Raw genomic sequence first — 19,201 nt, forward strand, 5'->3', positions numbered from 1 at the left:
TACGTCCCTACTCTACCTTACAGGTCTTCCCAGTTGAGGGTGCTTTCCAGCTGACTTTCCTTGCGCCTTGACCAGGAACCTCACACAACAAGCTATTCGCTGCTCGTTTCATAGAATCATGGAATTGCCTGGGTTGGAAGGGACCTTTCAGATCATCGAGTCCAACCATCAATCCAACACTGCCAAAACCACCACTAAACCATATCTCTAAGCACCACGTCTACCTGTCTTTTAAATCCCTCCAGGGATGGCAACTCACCCATGTCCCTGGGCAGCCCGTTCCAATACTTGACAACCCTTTCAGTGAAGAAATTTTTCCTAATATCCATCCTAAACCTCCCCGGCGCAACTTGAGGCCATTTCCTCTTGTCCCATCGCCTGTTCCTTGGGAGAAGAGACCAACCCCCCCACGGCTCCCCCCTCCTTTCAGGGAGCTGTAGAGAGCGAGAAGGTCTCCCCTCAGCCTCCTCTTCTCCAGGCTGAACACCCCCAGCTCCCTCAGCTGCTCCTCACAAGACTCCTGCTCCAGACCCCTCACCAGCTCCTCTGCCCTTCTCTGGACCCACTCCAGCCCCTCAATGTCTGTCTTGTCGTGAGGTGCCCAAAACTGGACACAGCCCTCGAGGTGGGGCCTCACCAGTGACGAGTACAGGGGCATTCATTACTCTGGCTCCAGAAGAAGGTTACATGACAGGGCAATATGGAGCAGACTGTGGGGATTACTCCTACTTCTTCATACAAACGCATGCATGGCATAACTTGTAGCTAATTATATAAAATCTCAACATAAGCAAAGTGTTTCTAGCCTGTCCCAAGGACTACCTTGATAATTTCATGAAAACACATATATTTTTCTCCCTGTTGCCACCATCCTCCTTGTTTCCATAGACTCCTCGCTTTCTCTCATTAGCTGCTGTTGGAGAAGTCACTAAGCACATGTTGGTAGGAGCTAGAAAAGCCTGTCACTTCAGGGACAGCATCGCTACCCTCCTGGCCACCCAGCTTGGTACCTAGAATGAGTTTAGCAAAGATGGACAAAAGCAAGGTGAAAGGAGGTGAGGCAGAAGCAGACATCCCACGTGACGAGAGGAGAGCTGCAGCAGAAGAAATACCCTGGAAAAAAAAGCATTCCTTGGCTTCAAGCAGCTGTACAGACACACATCAAAAAGCACGGATCGCAGCTGTCTGTTTGTGTGGCTAACAACTGGTTATACTCAAAGAAAAATCAGGAACAATTCTTCCCCAAGCTAACAGAGTGCAGGACACACGGACTAGCCACACACAGGAGTCCGCTAACTCCGGCATTGCAGACTGTTAGGGCTGCGGTAGGAGATACAAAAAAGCAGCAGGAGACTATTCAGAACATAAATCAAAACCATGGTTACTAAAATAGAGAGAGGAGAACCATGAAAATAAGATGAAAGGGATCAGAGATCAGAAAAGAGGGACTGGGAAAGGAGCTGGGTATCTCCTCCCTGCCAAAGAGAAGCGGACAAAATTTAGGTACAAACTCCATCTAAATGACATCAGTTTGGTTCCAGTGAACTGCAAAGAAGCCAGAAACATGAATAGCCGCCTTACCTGTGAGCAAGTAACACATGAAGAGGTCTGCCAGACAAAACAGCACGGCCACAGGCCCTCCAGAAAAAAAAAAACACCGCATCCTATTTTCAAAATTGACTCAGTTGTGCTATTCTCTTTTCAAAAGAGGGTGGACTGGACCCTAAAACCATCACTGAAGTCCATGTCTGGCTGAATCAAACAAGGAAAACGTCATCTTTCCCAAAGAAAATCAACAGGGTCCTGCTCAGAGCTGGACATCACCTTGTTATCTGCTCCCAGGTACAAATCCAGGAGCTGTGAGGATGAGTGATCTGGGACCCGGCTGCTGCACATCCTGGATAAAAGCCAGGTGAGCTCAGTTCAGATCTCTCTCTCCATTGAGCTAAAGTCAATTGGAAAATTCAGACATGGGTAACTTAGCAGGTTTTGTAAAACAAAAGGAAAGCAATTTCCCTTTTCCATCAATGAGAAAGATAAAGAAGAGAAGTTGACCCCAGATCTTGTCCAGAAAACTTAACTAACAGAGGCAGGCTCGTACTCAGCAAACGGACAGGATCGTTACTCCAGCAGCTGTTTGGAAAAGGATGCACTTCAAAAATTGATTTCCATAAGAGAAACCACCTTTCCTCTAGTCTAGCAGATAAGACTTTCAAATGCTAAATGAGTCTTCACACTTGAACTTATAATCCAAACAGGATTATAAGAGAAAAAAAAGCTGTTTATTCAGACATACCCCAGGACAAGTAATTGGCTCTGAGCCAACGCACTTTTAGGCTATTAGAAGAGAAAGTACTTTTTTCCTCTTATGCTGTAGGCAATGCATCATTATCCCTGTAATTAAATCTAGTGCCTTTGTGGCAATGCCTTCTGCAGGATTTATCTAGGTGTGGACTTTTTTTTCCCCTTGCCTTTAATTATACTATAATTAACCATGAAGTGTCCGTTCATTTCGAGCTTTTCACTTGGGCTTCAGAACTAAGTGCCTGAAACAGTCCTTGGCGAGAACGTTGTAATAATCTTGGAAGAGATCACAAGCACAAGATCTGGGGTTTGGTAACCAATTCATTTATTGTGAACTTTCAAAGCCTGCAAAAAAAAAAAAAAAGTATCTTTATTTCATCTTTTTCAGCTATAGTACTTGATTAGAGCTCAAACGCTTCAGAGCAATATTATACTGCAATTAACCCAGCTGATTAAGGCACAATCAAGCACCGAAGTATCAGGCATAAGCCTAGCCCAGATCTGAGCTCTTCTGCATCATAATCCTGTGCTACTTTTTCCCCCTCCCCTCAATTTCTTCACTCAGTCACTTAAATTCTGAACACAGGCACAAACATTCAAGCTGAGGTTTCCTACAGTTCTTTTCTGGGCAATGCGGGAAAGTGTTCCCAGCCCTTTTGAAGAGGAATTATAGGAATTACGCCTGCATTCTTGCAGAAATGTTTTGTTCGCCTTAAACTCTGCATAGACCTCACAGACCACCAAGCACAGCCCACAGGACTAGAAAATTATTATCTTCAAATCGCAGTCTGAGATCTTCTGTGTGTACAACAGCGTGTGAGGACAAAAGCTACAGCAGCGTCTTGTCGGATGGCTCCAATTCTCTCCCAAAACATGACTGTAACCACAATCTCTTTGAGAAGGCGATCCGAGTGCTCCATAACCAGATCACAGGACAATTGCATTCAGATGCCAGGTAGCTTTTCACATACCTTCACGGCATTCTTGCTGGCAGTCTGTCCCACGCTCCACGCTTATTCCAGTGAAAAAATCTATGCCTCTAACATCTGAAAAATCAAATTCTGGTGACCTCAAGAATCCATGCTCGGTCAAGCACTCATCTCTCTCCAGCCTTTCCCCATATGCAGCCGTCCATCAGTCAGTTCAGTTTTCTGCATTCCTTCCTTAGAACTTGTAGCGTTGGGGGTACATGCCAAGAGGTGCATTACAAAAGGGCACCTGATGAAAATACTGCATAACTTTCATTGTGTGGAAGATTCATTATCAGAACCAGTTAGTGATTAGGTTACTGTTCGAAGCAAGATAACAAAGAACTCTTATTTATACATATTAGTCTCACTGTTCTTCACATGAACAACTCATCTTTTTGTATATCTTAGGATGCACAGCATCCAATACATCCCGTGGCAGCAAGCTACATGATAATTTATGATTTTATTTTCATTGCAAAGAGGAAAACAGCAGAGCAGACAAACCCAGAAAGCTTAGTCTGCTACGGCATCCAGTTTTGAGCAATGACTTGCCCAACACATGATGAATTCGGGCATTCTTTAAACTGGAAAAAAAAAAATGAACGTGCACTGGCTTTTTCCTTCCTCTGTGCTGCACTCCTCAGCCAGAGCAAGGAGCAGAGGGTCCAGCCGAAGAGCACGCAGCAGCATACAGTATCCCACTTCAACTGAATGAATGAGACCAATAGGCCAAAATGCTCACTCTGGAGTAAGGAAATAAGAATACTGACGGAATGACACTATGAATAATTCACCGGCAGTTCAGTGATCTCTCCTGGCACCACTGAAATTTTAAAAGGTGTTCCAGCTGCCAGACTGAAGTTAATCTGGAAAAGGGAAAAAAAGTATACAAAGGACACAAGAATGACCCCACTCCCTTTCCACGAGTAGGTTTTAAATTGCAACACCAGCAGCCTACACATGCCTTCCTCCCTCTCTCCCTCCTCCTCTCCCTATGCTTTACCCTAATACGCCAGCGAGGAGACAAACACAGCAAAATGGAAAAATTATGCATTTCCACCAGTGACAGGCTGTACATGAAAGAAGCAGGGGAAGGGCAGAGAGACAATCTGGTCTTTGAAATGTGTTAGGTTATGGGATAAAAAGCTCACCTACACACACAGGAGCCCAGAGACACAATGGCAAGTGGGGGAACCCAAATAACAGCCTCACCCAGGTCCCCCCAGGCCCATCACAGGAGCCATCACCCATCAAAGGCTCATCTCCATGAGTACAGAGGCACTATGGCAGGCAGGGGAAGCCCATTAACCTAGATAGAGAAGCAGAGCCTCTGCCCTAGCTTCTCTCCAGGCTGTCACAGGACAGTAAATACATATATATATATGTACATTCATGTACGTGTTGTATATGTATTTGTGGACTTACATGCTCAGCCTCACTGTTGGCTTCATCTGGGCCACAGCGCTTGAGTGGCCTCACCTCCATTTGGCTACCAGATCTGGCAACCCCTAACAAAACGTACAATAACAACTTACTGTCTGACCCAAGCAGTTGAAAAAGGATTTGGAAAGTAAATAGAAGACGAGGAGGGAAGACGTTGGAGACACTGAAGGAGTACAGCCAGAGCCTGCCGCTTTAACACCCCTCCCTCAGCTACAGCCCCAGGCATCACGTTCCTGCTCCGGGCTGCCAGCAAGGGCTGCGAGTGACCTTTGCGCTATCCACCTCTGGAGAACACCAGAGACACGCATCAGAAGCGCACAACTAATATTCAGGTTTTCTTCAAGTGCCTCCAACTTTTTGACATACCAGTTTTAGGGGAATTCGAGATAAAATTTTGTGATTTTTTTGTAGTCAAGAACAGAAGCTCAAACTCTCCCCCCCCAGCCATTTCTAGGGTGAGCTTTCCTCCCTCCACAAAGAAGCTGAAATCATGTTCTCTAAATAGTTCCAAGTCTTCAGTAAGCACCCTCAGTATAAAAGGCAACAAAGAAGCCAGAGCTATTCTTTAACTAAAGCACTTAAAATGTTCTGCACACCTAAGTGATCTTAATTCAAGTTGCATTCTACAATGTTGGTAACACAGAAAACATACAGACTATGAAAAAACAGTATTATTTACACACGGTGGAGTTTTTAAGTACCAAGCAAGCATCATATTTAACGGCCAGCTACCTACTCTAATTGATGACCCATACTTTTGACGGCAGGAAAACTTGACAGCCATCCTCCTTATAATAAAACAAGAGACAGTAACCTACAGGCAGGAGTCCCCAGATGTGCCGATAGCCACCCAGCCAAAAGGAAAAGCTCCACTGAGCACAGCTGCTTCAGTCAGGGCCCCAACACCTTTTTTTATCACTGCACCAGCGAACAATCCTCACCGCGGCGCTGACGAAGCATTCCTGCAGTCTCAGGCACCATACCCACTGCTCATACCATCAGCAGATGTGAGCCACAGCCCTAGTTTTGCTCGCTGGCCATATTGTGTTGACTTTGTAACAAAGAACCAGGATGTGCAGCTAAAAAGATAAGGTATATGAAAGAACATGAAAGGGAACTTTTTCTAAGAGGGAAGTGCAAGATGATGGGTTTTACTCACCCGACAAAGTCCATTTTAAGACCAACACCCCTTCTTTCGCTGAGCCTTTAGCTACCATGACAAACTGCCAAAGCCACCAGATTTCTCCTTTTTTTTTTTTTTTTTTTTGAAAAAAAAAAATAAATCTGTTGCTGGTGCCCAGGAAGCACACCCATCCAAGAGTCAGCAAGGCACCACCCCTAGGCGGGTGCCTGCTTTCCACTGAACTTAGCTGGAAACAAGACGCTTATTGTTAGAAATCTAAACCTCTTCATTAATCGAGCTCCTTTCTTTTTGCCATTTCCTTTTCAATTTACAGGGAGAGCAACCTCAACTTTGGGACCGCAATTCCTCCTAGGTCACATAATGCAGCTGTTTTCCTTGATATACCGTGAATCTTTTGCCACCCAGGCATTCTGAAGAGGGAGAACCTACTCACAGCATGTCGGCTGATCTCCCCAGGAAGAGCCACGTGCCAGACGGGACTGGGCAAAGTCCTGTATTTCCTAGGAACTGCTCTAACAACAGGCTGCAGCTCAGTGCAGCAGAAACAAATCTGGATATCCCTGCCCTGAACATCTTATCTACTTTAAATGAGGTGGTAAGAGTGGATTCTGAAATAGTTTAGTCTGGAGCATTCATTCAGACGGGGTTACTAACCCTGCTGCTGTGTTTGCATTCTCATCCAGCCGCCTTTTTGCTGGCCCCCTCCATCCAAAAAGAGCGACTGAACTGCTGAGCTGGTAAAACGGCAGCAGGGTGGACTCGTGCATCTCATCGTCCAGCTTGTAATTAACTCTGTGGCCATGCAGCAACGAAGCAGCCTTTGAAGACACTGCACAAAATCCTGTCTCCTCTGCGGCAGAGACAAACTTGCAGTCAGGAGCCAATTGGGGAAAGAATGAATATTAGTTTCCCACTCAAATCAGAAATTAAATCCTTTTCCCACTTTTCTTGACAAATCCCCTTACAGTTGAGAATTCAAGCCCTTGCATCTCCTATCTGTTCCCATAGGAACGTAAGAGCCACAACTGCTTCCAACCTTTTCAATAGCAGAAATATCTAATGAAGTCTTGGTGGCCTTGCTCCTCTGCAGCAGGAACACTATGAATATTTGAAGAAAAGAAAGATAACACTTTTCTCATCTCTTCTACTCCTGCTCCCTACAAAAAGGGAGCAGCAGCCACGCAGTCCTGAGGGCCACCGAGTCTTGGATAATCGTTATCTTCCTCCCTTTTCCTCTCTCCTAATTGGCATCCGCCAATTTTTTCCCTCTTGAAAAATCTAGTTTAAACAAAAAACTCCATTATGAAATGCAAACTCCTGGAAAACCCCTGCACAGAGGCAGCAGTTAGGTGCAAGGCAGTTGCAAACACCAGTATATTCATTTAAAGCACAAGGAAACAGGCGGACACATTTGCTGGAAACAGGATCTCCTGCTTCTTTAGGCTTGGAGAACCAGGAGTTCCAGTATCCCACCCTCTGGCACTGCACCTTTTCCACAGCAAAAGCCTTGCACCTCCAGTTCCAAAGACAGAAGACCAGTCTGCAGTTCCTACTGGTAACACAAAAGCTGCAACCCCAGACATACTGGAAAGACGAAAGCAGTCCAGTGCAGAACAGGAAGAGAAAAGGGGGGTTCCCTCACACTCCCCCACCCAAAAGGCTTCCTCAAATATTAACATAAATGCAGGATATTACTGAGATGGTTCCTGCTGAAAGAACTGAAAGTTCAACTTACTCTTTCTTCGGGAGGGTTTAGCCCTTGTGGTCTGGAGCAGAGGCTCAAGAGCTGTATTTTCCCATGCTAGCCAAGAGGGAGTGTTTTGGCGTACCACCAGGTAACTTACAGTCCAATGGTTTGCAAAACAAATCTATGTTAACATTGAGATTTTCATGTCATAAATCAGGTAATTTAAAGTGAAAAGGTTCCTGATTGCTTTAACCACACCCTTTCACGCTTTGGCACTCAAAGGGATTTCGTTTCATAGCTACAATATACAGAGCAGTGACACAAAATGCCAGAGACCTGCAGCTACAGCACCAGAAACCAATGTGATGTTTTTTTTCCCCCCTCTCAGTTTAACTACGTTATTTTCCAAAACGCATGCCTGCCTCCTTGTCTGGTGCTGTGATCATCTGAATCAAAGGCCTTATTCCGTAGGAACACATTTAAGTGGAAGCAAGAGTGGAGCTTTCTCTCTCTCGCTCTCCTCTCTTCAATTAAAACCCCATCCATTGTCCTGCTTAAAGTCTTTTTTGTTTATAACAAATTAAGAGTTCAGTAGAAAAGAAAGATGAGCAGAGCAGCTGGAAAAAAAACCCCAGTTTTTCACAGGATAAATACAGCAGCAGCTGGGGACATAAAGGACATTGACTTGTCCATTACACAACATTGCAATGCTTTAAAATAATTAGCTCAGGTATCTCAGAGATGAACAGTCCAGGATAGTCGGTGTTGGAGAGACTTCCATGTTGCTTTGGGCAGTTCCATCCTCTTCCTCAGCCTGCCCAGGCAACTTCAAGCTAACAAAAGCACCCCGCACATCCAGTAGTAGCTGTCACTTAATTTTAAAAAGTAATCTAAGACTTCATATTAGCATGCTTACTCATTTCAGAGAATAAGCACAGCGTATTTACTTCCCTTCTCTCAACTCAAGATATATTTCTGAGAGTTGGGAGTCATTAGAAGCGGTCTCAGAGCAGATCTGCTGCTTCACCTCCCCGGCTTCTACAGCATAACCTCAAAATGCAGAACAGCAGCAAGTCTTTATCAGGCTTTCAGTTCACATTATGCCAAAAATTCAAGTTCCACAAAGACTCATTTCCTTTTCTTGTTCCCAATGCGGGACACTTTTCGTTAATTTATTTCTCTGCTAACGCCTACCGTCTTGAAACATCCATTTAACCTCACCTAGCCACCCCCAGCTCCTCCATCAGCAGGCCCAGACACACACCAAAGCGCAGGAGAACAAAGATGTGAGAATCTGTCGGATAAAGAACAGCACAGAGCAGCCGGCTGAATTCCTTCGCTCTCCATCACTCCCAGTAGAAGGGAAATCGCTATTTCTGAGGTGAAATCACAGAATGGTTAGAGTTGAAAGGGACCTTAAAGATCATCCAGTGCCACCCCCTGCCCTGGGCAGGGACACCTCCCACCAGCCCAGGTTGCTCCAAGCCCCGGCCAACCTGGCCTTGAACCCCTCCAGGGATGGGGCAGCCACAGCTTCTCTGGGCAACCTGGGCCAGGGGCTCACCCCCCTCACAGCAAACAATTTCTTCCCAATATCTCATCCAAATCTCCCCTCTTGCAGTGGAAACCCCTTCCCCCTCGTCCCACGGCTCCCCTCCCTGATCCAGAGTCCCTCCCCAGCTTTCCTGGAGCCCCTCGAGGGACTGGAAGGGGCTGGAAGGTCTCCGCGGAGCCTTCTCTTCTCCAGGCTGAACCCCCCCAGCTCTCTCAGCCTGTCCTCCCAGCAGAGGGGCTCCAGCCCTCCCAGCATCTCCGGGGCCTCCTCCGGCCCCGCTCCAACAGCTCCGTGTCCTTCCTGTGCCAAGAACTCCAAAGCTGAATGCAGGACTCCAGGTGGGGTCTTCACCAGGGGCAGAATCCCCACCCTCAACCTGCTGGCCACGCTGCTGGGGATGTAGCCCAGGATGCGTGTCCTTATCATCCCCTTGGGGACCTGGTCAAGGTAACTTATCACAAAACAAGCATTGCGTGTCTCAAAGAATAAAGGTTAAGATGCAAGATACCTTAGAGTTCCAAACCAGAGGCTTTCAAGCCATTCCAGGGAACGAACACCTGAGGAGCCAGCAGAATGAGGGACACAAAATACAGGTTCCTTACACCATGAAGGGCATGGGTGGCGTTTCTAAATGCAAATCTAAAAACTCAGGCATATGTCCTGCAAACTTGCCCACTAGATTATAGTGAAACCACTAAAGTATGCATATTTATGTTTCTTCTCCCCGAGTACCTGCTCCCCACCTCACAGCGGTTTTTCAGGCTTCCTGCACAAGCTTTGACACCCTCTCCCGCTTCACTGGGGCAAATTAAACATACTTGACACTTCTGGGCTTGCGTGCAAACTCAAACACCGCATACTCCGAATTCACAAACTCTGTAAATATTACCAGCAGGCTCCCATGAGGCACTTGAGATGCATGCACCACACTTACTCAGCCACCCGTTCACAGAAGAACGAGCATTTTCTGCAGCATCCTACGTGGTTCCCACCTCCAAAACCGCCTATACTAATTCCTCCGCCCTCATCCAAGAGAAAGTCAGACCAAGGCCTCAGAGAATTGATAAATTCGATTCTCTTTCCCACCAGCAGAGAGCTGGGGTCCTATAAAGCAAGGTAAACTAATAGTTACAGGCAGCCCGCAAAGTTCTCCATCTCAGACTCTTCCAGGCCGGTAACATTTGGAGGCACCGAGGACAACGCTGCATTTGTGGATGTCCCCATTTCCTATCAAGTTAAATTTGATTATGTCCCCTGAGGTGTTCAAAAGGCTTTATTCCAGATCTGAGAGCAAACCATGTTCCTTTTTTTAGCTTTTTTTTTCTTAAAAAAAAAAAAAATATCAATGAGGATAAAAGACTGTTTTCCAAAAGCAAGATATTGAACCACGAATAGGCATGAAATTTAGAGGGGAAAGGGCTTCTGGAGAAAGAAGCCCATGGCTTCCTGCAGAGCGAAGCTTTAACACCACAATTATACAAAGGCATTTTGCACTGTGCTCCTCTCATGTCACTGAAGTTGGAGGAAAATTCTGCTCTTTCCGGTTTTAGAATATGCACGTAACATCTCAGGAAAGGCATCTCTCGCTTCCTATGCGCTTCATTATTCATGTGCCAAATAGTTTTAGCCCCATATTAACCTCGGAAGGAAGACTTGAAAAGAAAGAGCAGCCTCTTTCTCTGCTAGAAAATAAGTGAAAATGACAGAAGTGAGGGGAAGAGCAATCCCACAGCACACAGACAGAATCTCTCAAAGAAATCTGTCATTATTCTCCATTCTATTCAGGGAATAAAAAAAAAAAGCACCCACTACAACAGGAACTTAAGAGAAGTCGCAAATTACTGCTTCTTCATTTTGTTTTAAGGATGTAACTTATCCAGAGCAAATGGGAACTTTTTTTACTTCTTCTGAAAGGGGAATCATGGGCACACGTTTCCCCTCCAAGCAAAAATACAGAAGTTCTTATCTGAATACTCTCATTTAGTGAAGCGGTTGTCAGTAGCGGATACTTGATGCCGTGGAGATGGTGACAAACAACTGAATCAGAACAGAATCACAAAAAGGGCACTGTAGTTTAAAAGGTTGAATCTGGCTGAGAGGTAACGCTCACACAGGACCTTTGAAATGGAAGGACACATCGTCTTTGCAAGGATATCCTGGAAGGAGAGCCAGGCCACCAGGCTAGAAAACCTCTGCTGTTTCCAGAGGGTCTGAAGTTCTTGAAGGCTGGCTGGTGCACTTTTAAAAGAGGGCTTGTTTTGAGTTCAACAGCAGACAAGCAACAAAGTGGTCCACTTACTGTTCCAGAAACATTTATCAATGGAGGGTTGCACTGAGTTCATTCATTTCTCTTCATATGTGAATTTTCAAACACCAAAATCCAAGTTGTGTTTCAAAAAGGAAAGAAAATACATTTTGGACACCGACAAAGCCAAGCGTAAAGGGAAATTATCAGACAGCTCTAGGTTGAATTTCAGTGATGAACACTTTTAAAGGGTCCTGATACGACCAAGAAATATAGTATGCAAGACAACACAAGAAGGTAGGATTCACTTTATTCAGGACAGTCAGAGGCTGGCTGAGATGCTGCAAACTCAAAAGAAGCATCTGACTTGCTCGGATTTTATGGGAGGTGAAATAGTTAATTTCCCATAAGAGAATAAAGCACAATTTTGCAAGATCATTTGGCAGATCACATGGGGAAAAGACAAGCTTCCAGAAGCTCAGACTTTTGAGCTGGAATCTATATTCCAAAAATACATCAAGGCTGTATCTATGGCTGTAAACACCAGCAAGTACATTACATAGATCTGTGCTGAAAAGACAAGCCATGACATAGTATTAGATTTCATTCTTCTTTCTAAAAGATGCAGAGCTGTGTAAATTCCAACTTTTAACAGACATGGAGCAGCACAACAGATCTGAATGGAAACCTTTCAGGGTAGAATTGCACTAGAGCTTTTTTTTTTTTTCCATACAGGCCTTGCCATTTCTATTGTACTTACTGCAATGAAACTGTAATAGCAAGGTCCTGGATTTCCTGGTTTCTTCCTATTATCCAGTTCAATTTTATTTAAGGTGGCCTAAGGGATTCACCAGTTTATTTGCACATTTGTTGTTCTTCAGAAAAGTATAAGGACTCAATCTAGAAGCCTGCCTGGATCTAAATTCAGAATCTCTCAGATATGTGCTGATAATCTAAGACCAACAAATCACAAAGAAACAGATGTTACAGAGGAAAAAAAGACATGGCAAATGCTCAGAGCACCTATTATGGTAGCCTTCTCATATTTATTGATTAGCTAATTACTCCTAGTAACCATAAACACTGTTTCAAATTATCTTACTGTGTCTTCACAAGAAGAGGAGAATCTCATACTATCAATTTCAGTACCAGCAAGTCTCCGCTCTCCTTCAGCAAAAAGTAATTAGCTCTTCAATAATATGACACTCATTGTTTAGACGCTCCAAGCAAATCTTCCTGTCTCGCATGTCGCAGAGAGCCAAACTGTATGAAATAAGCTATCCCAGCAGCAACGGTGGGAGAACAAACTCCTGAAAAGGATCATCAGTGCTCACTCATCCCTAAAGATGCCAATGCCCCAACAGAACCCAGCATGCTGAGGAAGAGGGACTGGCACAGATACCTTCCAGGATTGTGCCTGACAGCTTTCGCAGCTGGATCCCACCCAGGGCACAAGGACATTCTCACTCCGAGTTAAGACTTGGAGAAAATGGAAGTGCATGCAAGCAGCACGATCCTAGATCTACAGGGAGGAGCTTACAAAACTTCTTATGAAACAGCAGGCATTTAGAAAATACACATAACTTAGAAAATACACATTAACACACATTAGGCACAAACTCCACCCCAACTAGGATTGCCACAATAACCCTACCAACAGTCCTCTGCAGGTGTGTGCTGGAGCAATCACCAGGTTATTGCTGATGCAGCAATGTAGATCTATGTATAAGGTTATGGAAACGCGATCAGTTTAAACAAACTCGGACACAATTTATCAATCATATTATTAGTTTACTAGAAGTTAGTTGCACTGGGTTTGTTATCATTGCTTGCTGAACAGCACCTTTGCCCAATGAAATGGCAAGAGCAGAACACAAGGAAAATTAGAATTGTTAAGACTCCAGGATTGTATCTTGTATCCTGTTTTCAGGGAGAAATTCTTATTAAGGTCAAAGACATCACTGAGGAATCCACTTGTAGTTTTAATTTCACCCAAAGGGAACAATGCAAGAACCAAAGCAGCCTGGCTACTGATTTAACAGCTTGAACAGAACTAAAAAGCCATGAATTCTCACGCAATTCCACAGACATTTGGAGTCAACCTGAAGGAGACCAGAAGGTCAGGCCAGAGGGGCAGAAACTCCAATGGGAGGGCAGTGAGGAGGAGGACTTCCAGGGGTCTGCAAGAGCCCGTAGGAGCACAAGTCTAGTTAAAGAAGCCTTGGTATAAAAGGAAAGAGTGGAAGCTTGAGGGTTAAGAGCCCATGAGAAAACTCCTTGTTAGTCAAGCAGTCTCTGCTTGCCATGCAGATTTTTCTACTCTTGCTGCAAGGAAAAGAAAAATAATCAGCAGCCTTTTTTATTTAATCTTTTAGCTTGACATCTTTTCAAAGAAATCCAGTCTATGAGGTAAGGGACCTGCACCCCTTTCACCAGAAGGAGCAGGGAAAAGGATAAAAAGGAGGAAGGGAAAGAACAGAAAAGGAGAAATGACTGAAGACAGAGAGCACATTTTTTCCAAAGCCCAGTAGGATTTCTACCTTCTATTCAAAATCATCAAGGTACAGCAGCATTATGCTTTGCATTTAAACCCAAATTTTGTATGCATTTTATATTAGGATATTCCACTTTACTATATGTTGCTTCTAAAATATAAACCCACCAATTTTCACATGCATCGTTATCATTCTTTAAAGCTTGTAATGATGCTTTAAATAGTTAATTAAGTAGTCCACGGCATTCTAGACTTTTTTTTTTTAAAAAAACGGATTAGGTATGAGTACATTCTTATATACACTTAGTTTTATAATGATCTTAAGTCATGGTGCCTGGCATCTTGATCCTAACTCATGCACCCGAACAAGCCAGCAGAACAAGAACGCTTAACATCTTGCACCACAGAATTATACGCAGAGGAAGGGCTGCTGTAGGAGACAAAAAAATATATTGTATTACTGGAAAGCAGAGTGAGATCTAGTGAGCAGGATCAATGTGGTTGCACAGAGGGAGCAGACTCTAGAGTCTATTTCTGTGCCCTGTGAGTAGACTATCAACTCCCAGCTATACTTGTGCAATTTGATTTCAGTTTTTTAGTGGAGAAACTTTTCGATTTCTTATCAGAATCAGAAAAAAAAAAATTCAGTTTCATCTGCCTTAAACATTCAAAGCTGGACAGATGCTGCACCTGGCAAATTGTCAAGATTTTTCCTCTGATTTCTCTTTAGAGATACACAAAACAAAACATCAGCTTGAAAACAAAGGAATGTAGCTCTAACTAGAAGCATCGCAATGATTCTCACCCCCATGAAACACGTGCCATGTTTGTTTGTTCTGGCAGACATATGCTTAAATTAACAGTATGATGTATGTACAGTGCAGAATAAAGAAAATAGCAGTGCAAGCTAGCTTCAAGTTAAAAGTCTGATTTACTCAAAAAAAAAAATCTATTCCAGTGAGAACAAACATCCCAAAGCTATCCACAGATCCCAGAAGAGTCCATTTGTCACGCTGCTGATAGCACAAAGGGCACTTTCATGAACTCCTTTCCCCCAGCTCTCTAGAAATTCCAGCCCTGCAGCTCTCTAAAAGCAGATGAAAATCAGTTTCGCTCTTCCGAGCATCTCAATTGCTGTCTCTTTAAATGTAACTTCCTCAGACTGCTGAATCCAGCTCAGGATGTACTTATTCATCTGCTGGATCATTGTCAGAATCTGAGAAACTGCCAGCTTTAACCAAATATTATTTGCTGCTACCTAAGTGGCAAGCTGAAAAAAAGGAGTATGCTGATTACTCAAAGGAAAAGCAGGGTGCAGGCAGACTCCCCAAAGTAAAAGCTGCTTGTTTTAGGGTAGATATAAAACTTTGCTACCCAAGGAAGAAAAATCTCAAACATCCTTCCCCTATCCGAAGGCATAACAGAATCACTGCTGGTTTAATTCAAGTGTTAGCACCCTCGTATCTCCTACAGGTCTCCAGCTTGCTGGTCCTTGCCTGGAAGTGACCCACAAAACCAAGATGATTGGTATTTACGTTGCTTGAAGGAGAGTTTTCTAAGTCACAAAGGCTTGGAAAAAGTATATAAATCTTGTTCGCAAACCCATACAATTTTATTGCAACTCAGAAAGCAAAGTGACCTAGTTTTGATGAGCTAACTCAAAATTAATTCACTTCTAAAGATGAAGTTGCACAGGAAACACCCCTCTGCCCGTTTTTACACTCGGCACCGTAAAACTCAATTACCTGCAGCACCCTGGGATTAAAGGTCACATCACAAAGGCATAACCTGAACTTCACATGGATTACGTGGGAATCCACAGCTGGTACACTCAGATCCCACAGGAAATGCCAAACTGTTTTACAGAGGGAAGCAAAGGCAGGTGGGACTGATAAAAACATGCAAGTCAAGTGGGTCTATCTGCTAGAGGGCTTCCAAGTTTATGTCTCCAGTTTCTGTTTAGATATACGCAGTGTTTAAGGAATATATAAAAATCTCTTCTGTCTTAGAACAAACTGAGGCAGACACCGCGCAAGGAATGTGACATTTATATTCCCACCCAAAGTCCAAAAGCACATCTGTGCGCTTACATACAAAGAATTTTTTGTCATAACTATTCGTTCATAGGAATTTTGACAAAGTTTCATAAAACTCTGCCAAAATCTAGTACAACGCAGACGCACTGAGTATCTGCTGAAGACAAGTCTTCTCAACGCTTTTAGAAAGTCTGTTATCTACATTCAGATATTTCACGAAACAGACTGATGGGTGTTTTGGTTTGCCCTATTTCTCTTCTCTAATTTTTTTTTTAAACATAACTTTGTCATTGGCAGGAGTATTTTTGTCCTCCCTACTTTTCTTCCTGGAGCAGCACATTTCTCAATTTTAACCACTCAGATCACATTGTTGCACAACCGGCCCTTCCTAAGGCTCTAAAGAGGAACGGGTGGACGCAGCCCACTGAAGTTTGCCTTTCTCACTGCCCATTTCCCAGCAACGATTATTAAGCTGTCAGGGACTTAGAGCAATCCCTGTTTCTTTGACTTCTGGTTTGATTTTGTCTATAGCAATCAAAAGGACCTAACCCAGTGCCTTAAGTTAAAATGATCAAATCTGTTTTTACAGGTTGGCGCTATCAAGATCAGTGCCAGCAAACATATGTAGTTCACGCCTGTAATTTTGACTCTATGGCATGTTACAGAGGGAGTGAGTTTTTTGTAAAACAGCAGAGATGGTTAACTCCCAAATCTGTTCTTTTATTTAAATACGGATTAAAGGGGAACATTTGTCCTCCTCCTTTCTGAAGGGTTTTGGTTAGAGAAGTTCCAGGCTATATGCATCATTTACCACGGAGCAGATGCTGTTCAAGTTTCTTGTCCCTGTTAGCCCTTACTGGTCTGCCTGTCCGCTACAAACTGACACACACTCAACTGGGCTGAGCAGTAAGCTAATCAGCAGCTTTAAGAACCCAATGTAACTTTTATGACACAGAAAGCTAACACCTAGGACACTAATAACTTCACCTAGATAATGTTTTCTACTTTGAAAGCTTTCCACTGGTGCCCAATAGATACTCCTTCCTCCTCAACCACAAACTAACCTCCTTAACAGTTTAGATACTTCCCCACTAGATACACATTTCACCGAAGCCAAATGTCATAAAACCGAGAGATTAAAGACTGTCTGTCTTTACAGAAGCCACTTCCTACAATTTCAATATCTCCCAACCACGACTATTTTAAAAACTCTCAGCCTGACCGCACAAGCTCAGATACTTCTCCCTGTTCAACCAGAAAATGACACTCAGCGGGATGTAGCAACTCATCACCAGGTAACACAAGGTTTTATCCTGGCAGGCAAGTAATCCCCTTCCCACCTTGGCAGAGGTTATACTTTCCCACAGAACTACTTCCTTCAACATGCTGGCTAATCCATCGCGTGGAGATTTGCTGCTTTCAGTACGCAACACTTAGAAACACTCCAGCGTCCCAGAAGCTGTATATACTATCTTTGGCAATCATTATGCCGTTTCCCACCTGGAAGTGGCTGTAAGTACCATCCCACATATCAGGACCTGCAGACTCGGCAATCCCCATTCCTATATTCCAAGTGACAACTGAAGCCTGTCCCAAACACTCCGGCAGGTACCAATTCCTGGACTGGGCACAGCATGAATTCTGGCTGAGTGGTCTGGCAACATCCCAGCTATAAGATCTCAGAGCGATCTATCTTTTACTTCTACAAGCACGCAGGTCTCTGTGACCCTAACTGGGGATTTCTATCGTCAGGGCTCATCACCCACTGTGGCAGATCCATGTCACTGAACTTCTTTTAGTGCCAGCTAACTGTTTCAGATACCGGTCCCTGTGGAAATGTAATAAAGGCTGAAAGAAAGAATCCCTGTGTCACACCCACCCTCCACACACCACCAGCTTCTCCCTGTACAATCAGCCAGCAGCACCCAGCCAATCTCCCACACCGGGCTAGCACTGACAGCCGAGGCCAGCTTGGACTGGGGTCTTGAGTGCCATTTCTGACCCCGCAATCAGCCTGATGCACTGCCTTGCACCTGTTTGGGGGGGGGAAACCGCCTGTTTCTCTAGGGAGCAGGCCGCCTTGTGAGGGGGCCCTGCAGCTGAAAGGGAAAGAGGCGGCTCCCGCAGGAGACAGCCGCCCCGCCGCCCCTGCCCCGCCGCCTCCCCGCAGCACCGGAGGCAAACGCTCCCTCCGGGCACAGCTCCGCCAACCCCTCCCACACCTACCCCACCGCCTCCGGAGCGGGGCGGGACAGAACAAAGCCCCGCCGGGGTGAGGGGACAGCGGCCGGCAGTCCCCGCCAGGCCCGCACCAACGCCCGCTTCGTCCCCAACGGCCTCCTCCCCTCACGGCCCGCGGGGACCTGCCCTCCCGCCGCGAGGAAGGCCCCGCCTGGGCGGGGGGCGCTGCCAGCCCCCCACCGGGGCCTCCCCCGCCGCCCCAGGGCGCGGGGGTCGCCACCGCTCTCCCGCCTGCCCTCACCTCTCCGCCGCCGCAGGCCCAGGGCCGCCGCCGCCGCCACCTCCATCCCGGGGGCCTGGCGGCCCCCCGATTCTCTAACACCGCCTCCGCCCGTGCAGGGGCCGCCCCCGCCCGTGCCGGGCCGCCCACTGCGTCAGCTTCGTAAGGGCCGCTACGCACCCAGCGGTCACCATGGCGACGGCTGGAGCTAGTTGGGGGGGAGCGCGTACGTGCGGGAGGAGGCGGCGGCGCCCCCTGGCGGTGCTGAGGCGGCGCCGCGGGCCGGGCCTTCCCGCCGCCGGCTGGAGGCAGGAGCCCCGCCGGCCCGTAACGCGGGGCCACCACTGGCCAGGCCGCACTCGCCCCCACCTCGGCGGCAGCCGAGCCCAGCCAGGACCACCCCTTTCCCCCAGGACCACCGTCCGCCTCCCCTGCTTGGCGTCAGGGCCGCAGCGCCCTGAGGGAGCCCACTCCCTCCCCACTGCCAGCCCCCAGCCAGGGTAGGTACATCCCGGCCCTGCGGCTTGTGGGAGCCAGAGCCCCCCTAAAAACTACTCCGGGCATCAAAGCAGCTTTATTCCCCCAGCGCTGCTTTCTGGACAGCCCCACCACCACCTTTCAGAGGGAAGGTGGGCATACCCAGCTCTCCCCAACACCCCTTTGCCAAGAAGAGCCCCCCAGCACAACATGGCGGCCTCCCTCAGAGACACACACACACCCTCCCAGGCCAGGCCCCTGCTCTACTACAGCTTGCGCCCTTGGCACACCGCTTTCAGCCCCCAGCGTGGAATAAGCAATGGTTTACTACAGCTGGGCTTGAAATATAATCGCCTTTTAATCAAAAGGCTTCAAACTATTGCG

At 46.0% G+C, this 19,201-nt stretch overlaps 1 protein-coding gene across 13 annotated transcripts in view; it reads right to left on the reverse strand.

The window, feature by feature from the left end:
- DAGLA (diacylglycerol lipase alpha) overlaps positions 1-18,464 on the reverse strand; it is a 76,108-nt gene extending 57,644 nt beyond the window's left edge. For 3 of the 13 annotated variants that reach the window (XM_054201530.1, XM_054201526.1, XM_054201527.1), the window contains exon 1: positions 1,582-5,959. The gene's annotated coding sequence lies outside the window, so the exon portion shown is untranslated. Of the gene's footprint in view, positions 1-1,581; positions 5,977-8,465; positions 8,578-18,105; positions 18,197-18,361 lie in introns of those variants that run through there. The other 10 variants (XM_054201541.1, XM_054201540.1, XM_054201539.1 and 7 more) reach the window with 7 other exon arrangements.
- Between the last annotated feature and the right edge of the window lie 737 nt (positions 18,465-19,201).

This window comes from Rissa tridactyla, chromosome 4 (genome assembly GCF_028500815.1).
Source record: "Rissa tridactyla isolate bRisTri1 chromosome 4, bRisTri1.patW.cur.20221130, whole genome shotgun sequence".
Lineage (NCBI taxonomy): Eukaryota > Metazoa > Chordata > Aves > Charadriiformes > Laridae > Rissa > Rissa tridactyla.